The sequence below is a fragment of the Ceratotherium simum genome, chromosome Y, assembly GCF_057802395.1.
Source record: "Ceratotherium simum simum isolate JZ-2026a chromosome Y, ASM5780239v1, whole genome shotgun sequence".
Lineage (NCBI taxonomy): Eukaryota > Metazoa > Chordata > Mammalia > Perissodactyla > Rhinocerotidae > Ceratotherium > Ceratotherium simum.
The window spans coordinates 12921423-12939196 of NC_141941.1; the positions used below are offsets into that span (position 1 = coordinate 12921423).

The window sequence follows — 17774 nt, forward strand, 5'->3', positions numbered from 1 at the left end:
ATATATGAGCATTTGGGGCTTTCAATTCTGCTCCACTGATCTATGTGTCTATTTTCCTGGCACTTCCATACTGTTTTGATTACTATAATGTTGCAGTATAATTTAAAATCAGGAAATGTGATCCTCCAAGTTTATTCTTTTTTCACAGGATTGTTTTGGGTCTTTGTCATTCCATACAAATTTAGGAATTTTAATAGGGATTGCCTTGAGTCTATAGATGGCTTTGGGTAGTATGGCCATTTTAACAGTACATATCTATATGGAGATTGAATCAGTAATCATAAACCTCCTAATACAGAAAAGCCCAAGACCAACTAGTTTCAGTGGTGAATTCTACCAAAAATTTAAAGAAGAATTAGCACAAATCTTTCTCAAATTTTTCCAAAAAGTTGAAGAGGAGGGAAAACTCCCAAACTCATTTTATGAGACCAACATTTCCCAGACCCAAAGCCAGACAGGAAACTACAGGCTAACATTCCTGATGAATATAGATGCAAAAATTCTCAACAGAATGCAAGCAAATGAAATTCAATAGCACTTTAAAAGGATTACACAGAGGCCGTCCAGGTGGCGCAAGCAGTTAAGTGCGCGTGCTCTGCTTTGGTGGCTCAGAGTTAGCAGTTTCAATCGGGCGAACATGGACACCGCTTGTCACACCGTGCTGTGGCGGTGTCCTGTGTAAAGTAGAGGAAGATGGGCACAGATGTTAGCTCAGGGCCCATGTTCCTCAGCAAAAAAAAAAAGAGCAGGATTGGTAACAGAGGTTAGCTCAGGGCTGATCTCCCTCACCAAAAAAAAAAAAAAAAAGCATCACACACCATGATCAAATGGGGTTCATTCCAGAGATGGAAGGATAGTTCAGCATCCATAAACCAATCAATGTGATACACCACATTAACAAAATGAAAGATAAAAATTATACGATCATCTCAATAGATGAAGAAAAAGCATTTGACAAATTTCCACATCCTTTAATGATAATTTGCTCAGCAAATTTGATATAGAGGGAACATACCTATCACAGTAAAAGCTATATATGATACACCCATAGCCAATATCACATTCAGTGGTGGAAGGCTGAAAGATTTTCCTCTAAGATCAAGAACAAGATAAAGGTGGCTACTCTCACCACTCCTATTTAGCATGGTACAGGAGAGGCCTTAGGCAGAGCAGTTAGGCAAGAAAAGGAAATAAAACGCATTCAAATTGGAAAGGAAGAAGAAAAACTATCTTTGCAAATAGTATGATCTTACATATAGAAAACCTTAAAGACTCCACCAAAAATTGTTAGAATAAAAGAATTCAGTAAAATTGCAGGATAAAAAATCAACATATAAAAATTAGTTGCATTTCTATACTATCTGAAAAATAAATTTTAGAAAATCCCACTCACAATACATAACATCCCCCCAAAATAAAATACTTAGGAATATATTTAACCAAGGAGGTGAAAGACCTATACACTGAAAATTACAAGACACTGATGAAAGAAATTGAAGACACAAATAAATGCAAAAATATCCTGTGTTCTCAGATTGCAAAAATGAATACATACCGGTCTATCCAGGTTCCCCATTTTTCTCTTTCATGTACGCTGCTAGGCCTCATTGCCAGCCTGCCACTTGCCAGACTACATTTGATTGGAGAAGGAGGGGCACACCCTGAGGGCCCCCTGCCACCACCAATGACCGACTGTCTATAGTTAGGCTGGTAGCTACTCCAAGCTACTCTGATGAGTTCTGGGATCCATACCCACTGAGGCCCTATCAGTAGCCTGCCTCACCATACGCTTGTTGCTTCTCAGGGGCCCCAGGAGGCAGACACAGGTATGGGGCAGCCCAGCCTCTCTCCTTGAACATGAAACACAGGTTGCTGACTCAAAGCACCAGGTTCAGGAAGCCAAATGCCTGGGGGAGACAAGGCCCAGCTGCTGGTTCCTTGGCAACCTGGAGAGCCACAGTGGGGAGGAGAGGGTTGGGATGGGGAGATGACGGGATGAGGCACCAAGTGTGAGTGGTGGTTTCTGAAACTCTCTGAGTCCCACTGCAGAAAGATCACCTTCAGGGTTTGGGGAATTTGGAGATCTATCAGTATTACCTATGTAAGAATTTATATACTTACATATATATAGTGTTGAAATAAATTGGTGGTTCAGTAGTAGAATTCTCTCCTGCCACAAGGAAACCTGGATAGTTTCAGGCCAGTGCACCAACTGTTGAAATAAATTTCTAGTCCCAAGATGGAGCTGCTCTTGGTGGGTTTTCCTATAATGCTATAAAAGCTGTAAATGCTCCACTTGACCAGACATGCAGTATATCTAGTCAGTCAATCTCCAAATGCCAAGCCAGCTCTAGGCTCTATGCTTATTTCCTTGTTTCTTATTCATTTTAGGTTTTTTTCCTTCCTTGTTCCTTATTTTTTATGCTATAAAAGCTTCCTGTCTTCTGCCCCATTTTGCAGGACAGTGCACCTTTGGGAATGGAGACTGCCCGTTTCATGAAGAGTTAAATAAAGTTTGTGTCACTTATATTATCTTCTTTAATCGTTTTAATAATAGTATATGTACTATATACATTTATGTTATATAGTATATATACATATAAACCCACATGTATTTGCATTTATATATGTGTAACATACATTGAACAGATAAATTCATTTTAAGTAACAAATATGTATAGTAACATATTAATTCATATAAATATATATGAATTTATTTATATATACATTAAAATGTATAAATATAGTCATTCATGTATTCATATAGACATATACATGTTTATATGCCTTACTATGTTTTCTCTGTTGTCTTCTAAGCATGTTTAAATCATTAGTACCTTTCTTGTTTTAGAGATAAGAAACTGAGGCTTGAAGATGCTAATGAACATATTCAAGACAACACAGCTCATAAACAGGGTAACTGAGATTTTAAACCAGACAGGCTGGCTTCAGCCTGCACTGTGTATTCTTATTCCACATATAATTTCTCAGTTAAGGGAAATCTGATAGGTGTCTAAAGCTATCCTTACATTTTGCAAATAAGGAAATTTAGATCTAGAGAGGATGGTTGGAAAGCCAAAGTTCATACAGATGTAACTACCAGAATTGGTCCTGGGATTAGAGTCACCATGGTCTCAGGAACATTTCCTGTCCCACAATTGATTCCAAAACAACATTCCCAGGACTCCCATAGAGACGTTTCTGCTTCAAGTCCACCTAAGGATTCAAGGCTCTTTTGTGGCATGCCTCATCAAGGGATCCCTCAAGAATTTTTCTCGAGTTTTCTCTTTCCCCATCTCTTCCTCCATCCACCATGCCAGACTACATTTTACACGAGGGTGCTCCAGCTTGTTACTCAGGATGCCTAGCTTACCACAGAGGTGTTGAGGCTGGAGATCAGAGGATCCTTCATCTCTTTGCAGGTAGTCCTAGGCAAATGGTCATTGCCTTGATGAGGTTTTTGGGGCTTGTGGCCACCTTCACATCATGCATCCTCTCAGCCTATGCTGATGAACTCATCAACCACATGAAGCTGAACACCACTGTAACTAGGAAGTCCTGGAAGACGGGAGAAGCTTAGTGAGTAGGCTGTTCCATAATGTGGCAGTGGAACTCAGGATTGCAGGGTTTCTACAGGTAAAACAGTTTTCCAAGGATTCCTGTCTCCAATATCCTCACTGTTGAGCTTTCATACTCTCCATACTTCTGTGGAGTATAGTCTGTTGAAGTGGACTTATAGACATAAAAGTGTGAATGACTATATGTGTAACAAAGAGGATATGGTTGCATCTGTGGGAAAATTATCTGAATTTGTGGAAGCATATGTAACTTTTGTATATGTATTTCTTTCTACAATGGGTGTGAGTATACTTGTGTAGGACTTGAGCTGTGTATGTGGCATAATATGTCGAAATGAGCATGTTAATATATTACTTTCTTTTGGTTTTATGGTTGTATGAGAGTTCTCAGTTAACTGTGCCTGGACTTCTGTGATGACTTCCTAAAGATTTTGTGTGGGCCCCATGGCTCTGACCGCCTCCCCAGTGTATCCGTACAACAGCAACAGCATGTATAGCCATAGCGGGTTGTGCTCATGTGTTTGTCTGCCTGAAATTCTGTGGTTATATATCCCACTCACCTTGTAGCAATAGCAGTATTCATGCTGTAATGCAGTGTGTGGTCTTGTCACGAATTCTCAGGGGGCTGCATGTCCTTGTATGTGTATATCCTATAAATATGGCTGTGTTTCCAAGGCCCCTGCATGAAAGTGGCTGTGAGTACTCATCAACATAAGTCTTTTGTTGTTCTTTTGATACTTGTTCTGCAGGAAGATTTAAGTGGCCAGAGCCCCTGTGGAATAGAGGAAAGCAACACAGCAACCATAAGAAAGAATTCAGCTGATGAAGTGTAGCCTCCCACCAGGAAGACTTGTGTGGTACCCCTTGGCAGGTGGGTGCATCAAGGGATACTTGATGCAGCCTACAGAGAGAGGTGGGCAAGTGTGGCCCAGAGTCTAAGAATCCCCACCTCCACTCATAGGTCACCCAGATCCTGACAAGATTGAAGAAAGAATAAGAAGTAACTGTTCACAGAGCACTTGCTGTCCACTAGGCATCCTTGTGAGATAGGTGTTATTCCACTCCTGCCATTGTGTTCTTCTGACCATTTCCAGAAAAAGTTAAGCATGTTTTCATTTTAGGCTTTTTCTCAGATATTACTCCCGATTTAGACTGAATTGTAATTCTTATCCACAACTGCCTAACCTAATTCCCTGCTTTGTTTTTCTCCTTAGATCTCCATTACTATCACTTCCTCAAGTTTGCAAAACCAGTAAGTGGTTTTGAGAGATTTTAGTGAGCAGTACAGACTATGGACTGGGCCAAAAAAAGTGTTCTTTAAGTACAAAGACCTCAACTTGTTTTCCATATACTCTTCTGTTTCCAGTGCTGAGCACAGTACCCTAAATTAATAGATTTTCAGTAAATATCACAACTGTAGAATTAGATTCAAACAATCTCCATATCTAAGTAAGTCCTTCTGGTTATTCTTTAATACAAAATATTGTGTATGTTCTTCCTTAAATTTAATAATAATCCACAATTATTTTGTGCATTTATTTACTTCATTAATATCTATCTCCTACCACTAGAATGTCAGCTTCATAAGATTTGTTTTGCTCTGTGTCTCTGGTGTCTGGCACTACATAGGTAGCAAAAGCATATATTGAAAGTCAAGGCTGAATAATCAATGTGCTTACATTAATTGAGCAGTTGTGTACTTTGCACCTATTAATATTCTCCATAGTTTATTTTTAAATTTTTGAAAATCTGTCTTCCTTCCTAGAACATAAGCCTCAAAGTGGCTAGAATTTCCTTTTGCTTTTGTTTTTTTATTCACTGACATGTTGTTTTAAGTATCTAGAAGAAGGCATAGTGCACAGTGGTAAATGAATGAGGTATGATAACAGCTAACATTAAGTGAGCAATTTCTGTGTGCTTTTCACCTGCATGCATACTATGTATTCTTTATTTATTATCTGTCCAGTTCCCTTATCCTCCACTCAATCATAAGCCCTACAAAGGCTATCTCTGTCTATTTTTGTCACTGTAGTATTTTTGGTGCCCAGTCAGTATTTGACAAAAGGTAGACACTCAGAACATATGTGATGCAAATAGTTGCTGGTCCTGGGCAGGGAATAGCCTTATAATGTGGTATTTGAGGGTAGAGAGTAAGTGTATCCATGCAAGACCAACCCAGACTGAGCATTGTGGAAGGGACCTCCAAGAGGATATGCTGTGAAAGTGATACCATATTGGCCATATTCCCAAGCTGTCACCCACCCTCTGTTCCCTGTTCACTTCCAGAGCTGTGGGATTTTGTGGGGTCTATTACAGTGCAGGCACATCTGAAAAGTACTCAAACTTGACTGTAATGCTGAGGTCACTGTCAGTCTTGTTGACACACTCCACACTGAGCCAGATCTCACCACTGCAGTTGCCACTGGGGCAAAAGTGAAGATGGCAAAGAACTTGGATAATAGCAATGGCCACAGTGAGTTCATGGTGCAGAGTTCTACCGCACCTGTTGAGGACTGGGTTGGGTAGGAAGCAAATCAATGCCATCCAATCCACTTATTGGATTGGTACAATCCAATACCATTGTATGCACCCAAAATAATAGCAATATCATTAATCTGGGTTTAGAGTGTCCTGGGGTAAAGAGATTACTTGTGTTTACTGTGTGTATGAGAGACAAAGCACATAGAGCCTGCATGAAGTGAGACTAGTAGATAGGGTCTGTCTTCTATAGTTGCTGTCTCTGTATCCTTGAGTTTTCTTATCTTTTTTTATTTTGTCTCATGTCTATCTTTGTATTTTCCAGGTCTATTTGTATGTCCATTTCACTGTCTCTCTATCTCAGCTCTATGTCTCTTTTTCTAGTACTGAGTCCATGTATTTCTTGTTCTCTCTGTCTGTATTTTTTACTCATAGCAGCCTGTGAATTACTGTATGTCTATGTATTTATATTCTTTTCACTTTTTGTTTTTCTATCTGTGTGTCTTTCTTTACTAGTTTTTCTCTTTCTCTGTGTTTTTCTCTTTCTCTTACAGATCTACATATTCTTCTGTTTCTGTCCATCCTTCCTCTGTTCCTTGGCATCTCTTCTCTTAGGCCTCTCTCCCCTGAATCAGTGTTACTACTCTTCTCCACCTCCTCCCTTGTCTAGACCTCTTGAACTGTCTTTCTCTTTTGTCTCTGATTATGTTAATGTGTATCTTTCTTTGACTGTCTTTTTTTTTTTTTTCAATCTTTGACTATTTTTCTTGGCATATCTCGCCTTATTTCTGTCTTTCTGTCTTCCACTTTGTATGCCTGTCTGTCTTTTTTCTCTCTATTCTACCTCCCTCCATCTCTACTACTTTCTGTTTGTTTCTTTCTGCCTGTTTGTCTCATTCTTTCTGTATCTGTCTTTTCTTGTGTGTGATTCTTTTTACATCTCTTTTTTCTAGTAATCTGTTTGTCTCTCTTTTTGTCCCCATCTGCTTTTCTCTCTTTCTTTGTCACTATGTCTGTTTCACTGTCTGCTTTTCCTAATTTCTCTCTCCTCCATAATATATACACACACAGACATACTATATATATATATTTTTTCATTTTCTTCTTTTCCCTCTGGCTTTGGATCTCTCTAGCTCCATCTTTCTCCTTATTGCTGTTGTCCATTGCTTCCTTCCCCAACACCCCAGCTATAGGCTGTGCCTCCCTACTTCTCTCTCAAAAGTTGGTCCCAGGACAGTAGAATTTCCAAAAGTTGGAGTGGTGCATCTTTCTGATTTCACCTTGACCTCTTTCCACTTTCCCCTCATTCCCAATACTCATTTCTGCCTCAGACTTCCCCCACTGCTTAGCCACATTCTTCTCCCCAGCCCCCACTGCCTGGCTCATACTCCCGTTGCAAAACCTTGAGGAAGCCAAGGGGCTCCTTGACGACTTGGAACTGAAGTACGTAGCTGTGCTAGTGGGGAAAGTGACAGATAGCAGGGGATTTCATAAAGGGACCTTCTTTAAGGGGTCAAGACTTCCGAAGGTAAGGAGTAGTGGGGACCTATAAGGCTGGGGAGGCTATCAAGAAGAATCAAATGGCGGAGGGAGTCGGAGGTGAGGTCTGAAGAGTGAATGGAAGGGGGTTGAAGCAGTGAAGAGAGACAAAAGGGTGAAATTGTGCCCTTGAGAGTTTTCGAGGGCTGTACAAGGTGAGGGACAGGGGTATGTGTTGTGGAAAGGAAAAATTGTATTCATTCATTGATTCACAAGCTGGACTAGATTCTTTACGTCATCGAAACTGATTTTATGAGTAATCTACTCGTGTACTGTCTGGCTATTTGGGAGGAGCAGGTGTCAGCCACACCCCTCCCAAGCCCCGCCTCCACTCTTTCTGTTGCTCGATCTCCTAGTTCATCTCAAGCACCCGCTTTCTCTTGGTCTTCTTTCCACTCTCCTTTCCTGTACCCGCTTGCCTTCGCCTCAGCCCCAAGGCCCCTTCCTCCCCTTGCGGTCGCCTGTAAGGAACGAGGCTTCTGGCGGCCCCCACTGCGGCAGTTCGGACGGCTCTGGGAGTGACAAACAGCTCGTTCCTTTTCTCCACCTCCTTCCTCCTCCCCTCGCCTGCGCAGACTTCAGCCCAAGCGCCAGGAAGCGGGTCTCCGCTGCCAGAAGCCTGGGTACCACTTCTCATAGTCGGCAGGGCGGCGGGGAACTGGCGGCCTCTGTCCACTGTGGCTTGAGCGCTTTTTGATTCACCACAGCCGTATCTGCTAGCAGCTGCATTCAGCCCTGCGGCGGGCAGGAGGCGCGTGCTATCAAGGGCGGGCGGCGGGGGTGGCGCGCGATTGCGGGAACAGCCTCTTGCGCCCCAACCAGGCCCGCGTGCCCCAGAGTGAACCGTACCTGAGTCTCGCTGGTAGCCTTTCCAGCCGGAAGACTGTTCCGAGGCTGGAACAGGAGGAAGATAAGTTCTCTCTTGAAAAACAGGTAGAGGTGTCAGAAGACGGGGACCTCTTGGTTTTACAGTATGACATTTTTGCCAGGCCCTTTAATGAGTATATTCAATGTGTTCACTCATTTAATCCTCTCCTCTTATGTGTACATCCGTGAAACATTAACAACAATCAGGAAAAATCACTTAGCATACTATTTCCACCTTCATCCATGCTGTAGCATGGATCTACTATTATAAGGTTGGTTAATACTCCACTGTATGTATGCCACATTTCAGTTATTCCCTTGGTGGATATTTTGAATTATGTGAATAGTTCTAGTTTTAGCTCTTGTGAATAACAGTGCTGTTAATATAGGTGTACAAATACCAATTCGACCACCTCCTGTCAGTCTTTTGGACATAAACCGAGAAGTGGAATTGCTGGATCTTTTGGTAATACTATGTTTAAACTTTTGAGAAAGTACTAGCCTGTTTTCCAAAGTGGCCTAATAGAATCAGGTTAGAAGTTTCCCACGTTCTATTTTTTTTGGAAGACTGTGAGAGAGTTGTGTTAATTCTCTAAATGTATAGTAGAATTCACCAGTAAAGTAGTCTAGGTAGCGGCTTTTCTGTTGTGGGTAGTTTTGTTGTTTTTTTCACTAATTCAACTGTTTTATTACATGTCTATTAAGGTTTCCTGTTTTTCTTGAATCAATTTTGGTACTTGTGTCTTTCTAGCAGTCTGTCCATTTCATCCAGATTATCTAATTTTTTGGCTCCCTTACAATGCTTCTGATTTTTGTATGGTAATTAGTAATATCCTTTCTTTTATTTCTAATTTTCATAATTTGAATTTTCTCTGTGCTTTTTCCCCTGGTCAGTCTAAGTAAAGATTTCTAAATTTTGTTGATCTTTCCATAGAACTAATACTGATCTTATTTGACTTATGATGGGGTTTCCTCCCGATAAACCCATCCTAAGTTGAAAATAAATTTAAGACACCTAACCTATCAAACATCATAGTTTAGCCTACCTTACCTTAAACGTGCTCAGAACACTTAGATTAGCCTACAGTTGGGCAAAATCATCTAACACAAAGCCTATTTTATAATGAATTGTTGAATATCTTATGTAATCTATTGAATACTGTATTGAAAGTGAAAAACAGAATGGTTGTCTGGGTGCAGAATGGTTGTAGGTATATCAGTTGTTTACCCTCACAATCACATGCCTACCATCACCAGAGAGGATCATAACTCCATATGAATAGCCCAGGAAAAAAGCAAAATTGAAAATTCGAAGTATCGTTCCTTCTGAATGTGTGTCGCTTTCACACCACCATAAAGTGGAAAAATCGTCAGTCGAACCATGTAAGTTGGAGACTGTATTTGGTTTTGTTGCGTTTCTTTTTTTGGTTTGCGTTTTTTTGCTTTCGTTTATTTCTGCTCAAATCTTTATTTTTTTCCTTCTGAATGCTTTGGGTTTAGTTCATTCTGTATCTAGAATCTTAAGTTTGAAGTTTAGGTTTTTAATTTGAGATCTTCCTTTTTGTTAATATAGGCATTCACAATAGTAAATTTCCCTCCAGCAGTGCTTTAGCGGCATCCCACTAAGTTTGGTATGTTGTGGTATCACTTTGCATTACAATTACAATGTGTAGGAGTGCCTATTTCTTCATCACCTCAATAACAGAATGTTGTTTTTCTAATTTTTAATTGCTTTTTAACTTTTGCTAACCTTATAAATGAGAAATCGCATCTAAAGATTGTTATAATTTATATTTCTCTATTTATTAGTGAGTTTGAACATTTTTTCACAGGATAATGTGTCACTTTTATGTGTGCAGGAGAACTCTGAAAGATGAAAGGAGGGTGAATTGATCTTCCCAACCTACAGAAAGCATTCCAAACCCACCTGTTCCTGAGCCCCAACCTAACAACAAAGCACAGGTAGGCTTATCCTTCCCTGAAATCCCTCTTCAAATGGAAATTGTGTGCCCTGAAGACACAGTGACCAAGAGAAATGCTCTCTTTTCCTGCTCTGCCTGAGAATCCTCTGGTTCCTGGAGGAACACATAGCAGCCCAGTCTGAGGAACCTCTTCTCTCACCCTTGAGGCAGCATTCTCAAAGACCAGTGGGATTCTCTAAAACACCAAAATCCCTGAAAATTAAATTGTTTTTGAGCTACAGCCCTCAGAGTTTCTCAAAATTAAATGGTCTTTGGAACTGAAGCCCATAAAAGTAAGTCAGGACCTGTGTGCTGAACCTAAACAAGATGACAGCTTGCTAAAATAACAGATTTAAACAGGAATCATAGTCTCCTAAGATAATAGACAAAAATCCAGAATATACCCCAAAATACTTGTCATACCAAGAACCAAAAATATCGTTACTTGAATGAGAAAAGGCAATTATCTGAAGCCAATATTGAAAAGAATTAGATATTGGAAACATCTGGCAAGGATTTTAAACCAGTCATCATTAAAAAATATGTAAATAATCAATTATAAATTTTCTTGAAACAAATGATAAAAATTCCACCAAAGAAACAGAATTTATATAGAGTCATGTGTCACTTGATGACAGGGATATGTTCTGCAAAATGTGTCATTAGGTAATTTCATCATTGTGTCAACATCAGAGTGTACTTACACAAAACTAGATGGTGTAGACTACTACACACTGAGGCTATATGGTACTAATCTTCCGAGAGCACTGTTGTATGTGCGGTCCATCGTTGACCAAAATGTTGTTATGCAGTGCATAACTGTATATAAAAACAGAACCAAATGGAAATTATAGAACTGAAAAACACAATAACGGAAATAAAACAACTGCTGAATGGGCTGGGTAGCAGGTGGAGATGTCAGAGGATAGAGTCGGTGAACTTGAGTACAGATCAATAGAACTCACGCAGTCTGAAGAACAGAGATAAAAGAGCCTGAAAAAAAAATGAAGAAAGTCCCAGAAACTTTTGGACAAAAATCACAAGATCCCACATTTGTATCATCTGAAGGAGAGAAAGAGAATAATGCTGAAGAACTATCCAAAGAAATATAACTGGAAACTTTCCAAATTTGGTGAATAACACAAACGTACAGATTCAAGAAGTTCTCCAATATATGATAAAGTTCACTAGTTCTCGTGTAATATTTTATCTTATTTTAAATTAAAATTTATAAAAATTGAATAATAGATTTTTTGGTTTCAAAATTATAACTAATATTCATGAATATGTTTCATGAGTTGACATGGACAAAGGTGACCCAAGGAATCTAAGAGAAAGACTTCTGCTTATGCATCTTTGTACATATATTCCATGAAGGACGTAAAAGAAAAATCCAGAGAGTCCTATGAGCTTTACAGATTTTTTCAAAAGGTATTCAGAAAGGTGGTAGGTAGCTTTTCCTTAAGTTTCTTTAAATCAACTAACATAGAATTGTAGTGCTTTATTGTACTAATACTTTACAAGCCTCTGAGGTTGACATGAGTAGAATTTTCTCTTTGTAAAAATGTTATAGAAATCAATACCTATAAAGAAAAAAAATAATATCAATTACACAAATCTAAAAATTGATATTTGAAGAAAAGCTACTATATTGTAATGAAACCTGGTAAGAATATTTTTAATACAGTTGATACTTCTATAATACTACTACTATAATAATGACAACAACTAAATTCCAAGGCAACTAAACTCTTAGTAGGAGAATATAAAAATGTGGTAGTTCATTAAAAAAATTAAAAGACCAATAAACTTTGATTTTCACATCACTAAGTAATCAAAGAAATTGATTGTAAAATAAACTATTTGTAGGAGCTATAAATAGCCTGTCACTTTACTTTTTCTTTTCAAGATGTGAGTGAACCTATCTCATTTAAAGATTATAGGAGGATATATTATAAAAATTATTTGGAGGGCAGTTTGGATACACAGAAATTTAATGTATGCATTTCCCTTTTTACATCTGTTCCACTAAACATAACTGTACAAGGAGAGAAATGATGGTTAATAAAATTTATTTGTCATAGCAATAATTTGGGTATATCCTGAATAATAATTTGTAGGACCTTGATTAGCAACATTATGGGATGTATAAGATCATATAGTTAAAAAATATAGCTGTCAGAAATCCTAATTCAATCTAATTTTTGATGGCAAGGAAAGCTGTAGACTTTTAAGTGACACTTTTACTTTGCCTCTTTTTGAGTAAATTACTTAACATCTCTGGGCCTCTATTTTCATCTGTGAAATTGTGATCAGAGTCTATATCAGAGAGTATTGTTTTGAAGGAAAAAGACATTACCTATGTAGAACACTTGGAATAGTACCTGGAATATTGAAACCTTCAATATTCATTAGCTTATCTCTGGCATCCTTGTGTCTACAACATAATGTTAAATGGGTGTTAAAAGATAAATTGAGGCACATTAAAATTTTCAAGATTTTATTTGAGCAAACACTGATTCATATCAGGCAACACCAAACTGAAAGTGGTTAGGAGTGTTCTATGGATAGGATCAGGAGAAAAGGTTTTATAAAGAAGACACAGAAGCAATGCAAGGAGCTTATTTGATAGGCTACATCTTTAGTGGTGTCTTCTTTGGGAAAGCCTAGTTGACTGTTGGTGATTGGCTGTTCTCAAGTTTCAATTTCTTAGCCATGAGGCATTTGCAGGAATGGACTCTGGTTTGGGTTTTGGTTTGCTTAGTAACCAGCCACGGCATTAGAATCACTTCAATGTAATGATCTCCCTGTTTAATTTCTTTAACAGGAAAAAACACAGAAAAGCACGTTTATTATGGTCCTTTTTAGATAAAATATCTATTAATTTGTATATGTACTGGATGTATGGAATCATGTCTGAAAGGACATATGACCAAAATGCTTACTGTAAATTTAAACATTTTTAAATAATTGGATTCAAGGGTCATTTTAATTTTTCATACAGCTTTATTGAGATATAATTGACATATAACACTGTGTAAGTTTAGGTATAATAGGAAAAACTTGTCTGTTTCCTCCCTGTGTGTTGAGTTAAACCCAATTCTTCCTTTCTTTGTGCCTCCTTTACTGATCACACAGAACACTTCACTTCTGACACTTCTGATCACCAAATGTGTGGAAGTTTTTGCTTATGCCAAGGAATTCTGTGTGACACCAGCTGTGTGTCCTACAATTTAACTCAATTCTGACGCTATCTACCCAGAGATAGCATCCCACAATTTAAGGACTCAGTTCCACAAGATATCCTCTTTCTCCACACACACACGCACACTTCAGATGCCATTCACATGTCCAGGTTGTCACCTGTGCTGCTGACCAACTGGCTATCGATTGGAAGTTCCCATGACCCCCTTCTCAGGTTCAATCAATTTGCTAGAGCAGCTCACAGAGCACAAGGAAACACTTGGTTTACCAGTTTTTTAAAGGATGTGGTAAAAGATACAGATAAACAGCTAGATGAAGACATAGGGTGGGGTCTGGGAGGCCCCTGAGTGCAGCAGCTTTTGTCTCCCTGGAGTTGTGGTATGTCATCATCCTGGTGTGGCCAGGTTCACCTACCTGGAAGCCCTCCAAATTCCATATTTTTTGGGGTTTCCTCACATAGCCATGGTCAAATTATTAATTCCGTATCTAGTCCTTCTCCCCTCTCTGGAGAATGAAGAGTGGGGCTGAAAATTCTAGGCTTCTAACTATGGCTTAGTCTTTCTGGTGACAGCCCACATCCAGAAGCCATCCAGGAGCCCACACAGAGTCACCTCATTAGAGCAAAAAATGCTCCTAGTGCTCTTGTCACTTGGGAATCTATGAGGGATTTAGGAGCTCTGTGTTGGAAACTGTAGGCAGAAACCAATGTATATACAGGTTTACAATGTGATGATTTTGAGATAGGTAGCTAGGTAGATGTGAGCAGAAGATCGTAATTGGAGACCTTGAGGCATCAGTGAAGAGTCTTGCTGGCATCCTACAAGATGCAAATAAAGGGGAACTGAGACCCTGCTGGTGCCACCACCAGAGTCTGAAGCCATCAACTACAATGACAGAAATAACAAGTGCACAAACAACACCTATAAAGCCTTCTGCTATACACCTCTAGAGAACATTGACCTTTCTTTAATTTACGTACAAATTCCATATGCATTAGCCCCCCTTCTGTCAGGGATGACTGCCAGGACAGTTCTGGAGATTTCCCTAGAAGGTCAACAACTCTCCCTCCTGATGTGCGGGTGGAGGAAAGACCGTTATTGACGGGTAACCAGATAATGCTAATTCCCTTCTGCACAGCCCAAATAAAAATAAAACTAACCCAAGACACGGGGCAGATGTGTTCTCTGACACTGCCCTCTCCTCACTTGGAATGTATCTGACCTTTCCTCTAATACATATTTGCTTGCTTCCTGTTGCTGCTGTGTCAGTGTCTGAATTCTTTTCTCACACTGACCAAGAGCCTGGGCGAGCAGCCTCTTCAGTCCCGTTACAATTTGATACATGTATATATTGTGAAATGATGAACACAGTAAAGTTACTTAACACATCCATTAACTCACATAATGTCCATTTTTATCTTGTGGTAATAGGGGTGATTATCAAACCTCTGTTCTCGTAGGAGCATTCAAGTATGCACTACAGTATTCTTAACAATAGTCACCAGGCTGTACATTAGATGCTTGGTATTTGTTCATCTTATAACTGAAAATTTGTACCATATGATAAACATATAGCCATTTCTTCCACACAGCAGGCCCTGGCAACTAACATGCTACTCTTGTTTCAATGAGTTTGGAGTTTTTAATTCTGTCTATAAGTGAAATCATTATGCCCTCAAGGTTTCTTTATCCATTCATCTCTCAGTGGGCGTTTAAGTTGTTTCCATATGCTGGCTATTGTGAATAATACTAGAGTGAACACTGGATAGTTTTTGAACTAGTGAACATTGGATAGTTTTGAACTAGTGAACATTGGATAGTTTCGTTTTCTGTGATTATATACCCAGAAGTGGGATTACTGGATCATATGTAGTTTTATTTATAATTTCTCGAAGAACCTTCAAACTGTTTTGCATAGTGGCTGACCAACTTACATTCCCACCAATAGTGCAAAAGAATTCTCTTTTCTCCACATCCTCACCAGTATTTTTAATATCTTGTCTTTCTGATGATAGCCATTCTTACATGTGTGAAGTGATATCTCATTGTGGTTTTGATTTGCATTTCCTTTCATGTACCCTTTGACCATTTGGATGTTTTCTTTGGGGAAATGGCTCTTCAAGTCCTCTGCCTATGTTTTAATTGGATTGTTTTTTTGCTGTTGGGTCATATGGTTCCTTATGTATTTTGGATATTAACCTCTTATCAGATATATGCTTTGCAAACATTTTCTTGCAAGCATTAGCTTACATAGGCATTTTGTTGATTGTTTCTTTTGTTGTCTAAAAGCTTTCTAGATTGATGTAGTCCCATTTGTGGGTTTTTGCTTTTATTGCTTGTGCTTTTGGTGTCATATCTAGAAAATCATTGGCAAAACCAATGTAAAAAAGTTTTTTCCCTGTGTTTTCTTCTAGGAGTTTTTGGTTTCAAGTTTTCCGTTTCAGTATTTATCCATTTCAAATTAATTTTTGTAAGTGGTGTAAGTTGGGTTCCAATTTCGTTTTTTTCTGCATATAGTTATCCAGTTTCCCAACATTTCCATTTTGAGTCTTCTTGACTCCCTTGTCAAATATTACTTGACCGTATATGTAGGGGTTAATTTAGGAACTGTAGATTCTATTCCATTGGTTTATGTGTCTATTTTTATGCAACTACCATATGTTTTTATTACTATAGCTCTGTATTATAGTTTGAAATCAGGATGCTTCCAGAATGATGGTAGCTGTGGTTTTGTCACATATGTCTTTAGTATCTTGAGGTATTTTCCTTCTATACCCAAACTGTTGATAGTTTTTATCATGAAATGATGTTGAGTTTTGTGAAGTGACTTTTCTTCATCTAGTAAGGTGATATTTATCTTTCATTCTGTTAAGGTAATATTTCGAATTGTTGATTTGCATATGTTGAAACATCCTTCCATCACAGGGATAAATCCCACTTGATCATGGTGTATGATCCTTTTAATGTGATGTTGATTTCAATTTGTTAGTATTTTGTTGAGAATTTTTGCATCTCTATTCACGAGGGATATTGGTCTATAGTTCTCTTTTCTTGTAGTTTCCTTATCTCGTTTTGATATCAGGGTATTCTTGCCTTATAAAATGAGTTTGGGAGTGCTCCTTCCTCTACAAGTTTTTGGGAGACTTGAGAAAAATTGGCATAAATTCTTTAATGTTTGGTAGAATTCATCTATGAAGCTATCTGATCCTGGGCTTATCTTTCTTTGGAAGTTGTGAGTTACTGATTCAATCTCCTTAATAGTAATTGGTCTGGTTAGATTTTCTATTTCTGTGTGATTCAGTCCTGGGAGGTTGTATGTTTCTAGGAATTCTTGTGACTTATTCAATTTGTTATGTGTGGTAATAGTTGTTGTTCATAGTAGTTTCTTCTAATCCTTTGTATTTCTGTGGTATCAGTTGTAATGCTTCTGCTTTAATTTGTAATTTTATCAATTGAGTCCTCTCTATTTATTTTTTCCTCTTTTTTTTTTCCTTAAATCCACCTAAGGGTTTGTCAATTTTTTTATCCTAAAAAAAAATCTTATTTTCATTGTTTTTTTTCCTATTGCTTTCTATTCTCTGTTTCATTTACTTTTGTTCTGATCTTTATCTCTGTTCTTCTGCTAACTTGGGCTTAGTTTGTTCTCTTCTAGTTCCTTGAAACGTAAGTTTAGGTTGTTTATTTAAGATCTTTCTTTTTCTTTAGTGTAGGCATTCATCACTATAAAATTCCCTCAGCACAGTTTTTGCTGCATCTTATAAGTTGTGGTATGTTTTGTTTTCATTTTAGTTTATCAATATATATTTTTTATTTCTTCTTTGACCATTGTTTTCAGGAGTTTGTTGTTTAATTTCCACATATTTATGACTCTTCCAGGTTTCATCCTGTTACTGATTTCTAGTTCATACTATTACGATTGGAAAAGATAATTGAAATGATTTAAGTCTTTTTAAATTTCCTAAGACTATTTTTGACATGACATATAATTTATACTAGAGCGTATTCATGTGCACTTAAACAGGATGTATATTCAGCTGCTTTTGGATGGAAAGTTCTATATATGTCTGTTAGTTCCATTTGGTCTAAAGTATAGTTCAAGTTCAATGTTTCCTCTTTGATTCTTCGTCTGGGTGATCTATCCATTGTTG

The 17774-nt window shown here is 38.2% G+C and overlaps 1 pseudogene; it reads right to left on the reverse strand.

The window, feature by feature from the left end:
• Window positions 1-1766: 1766 nt before the first annotated feature.
• LOC147911670 (synaptophysin-like) lies at window positions 1767-7834 on the reverse strand (annotated as a pseudogene).
• Window positions 7835-17774: the final 9940 nt, after the last annotated feature.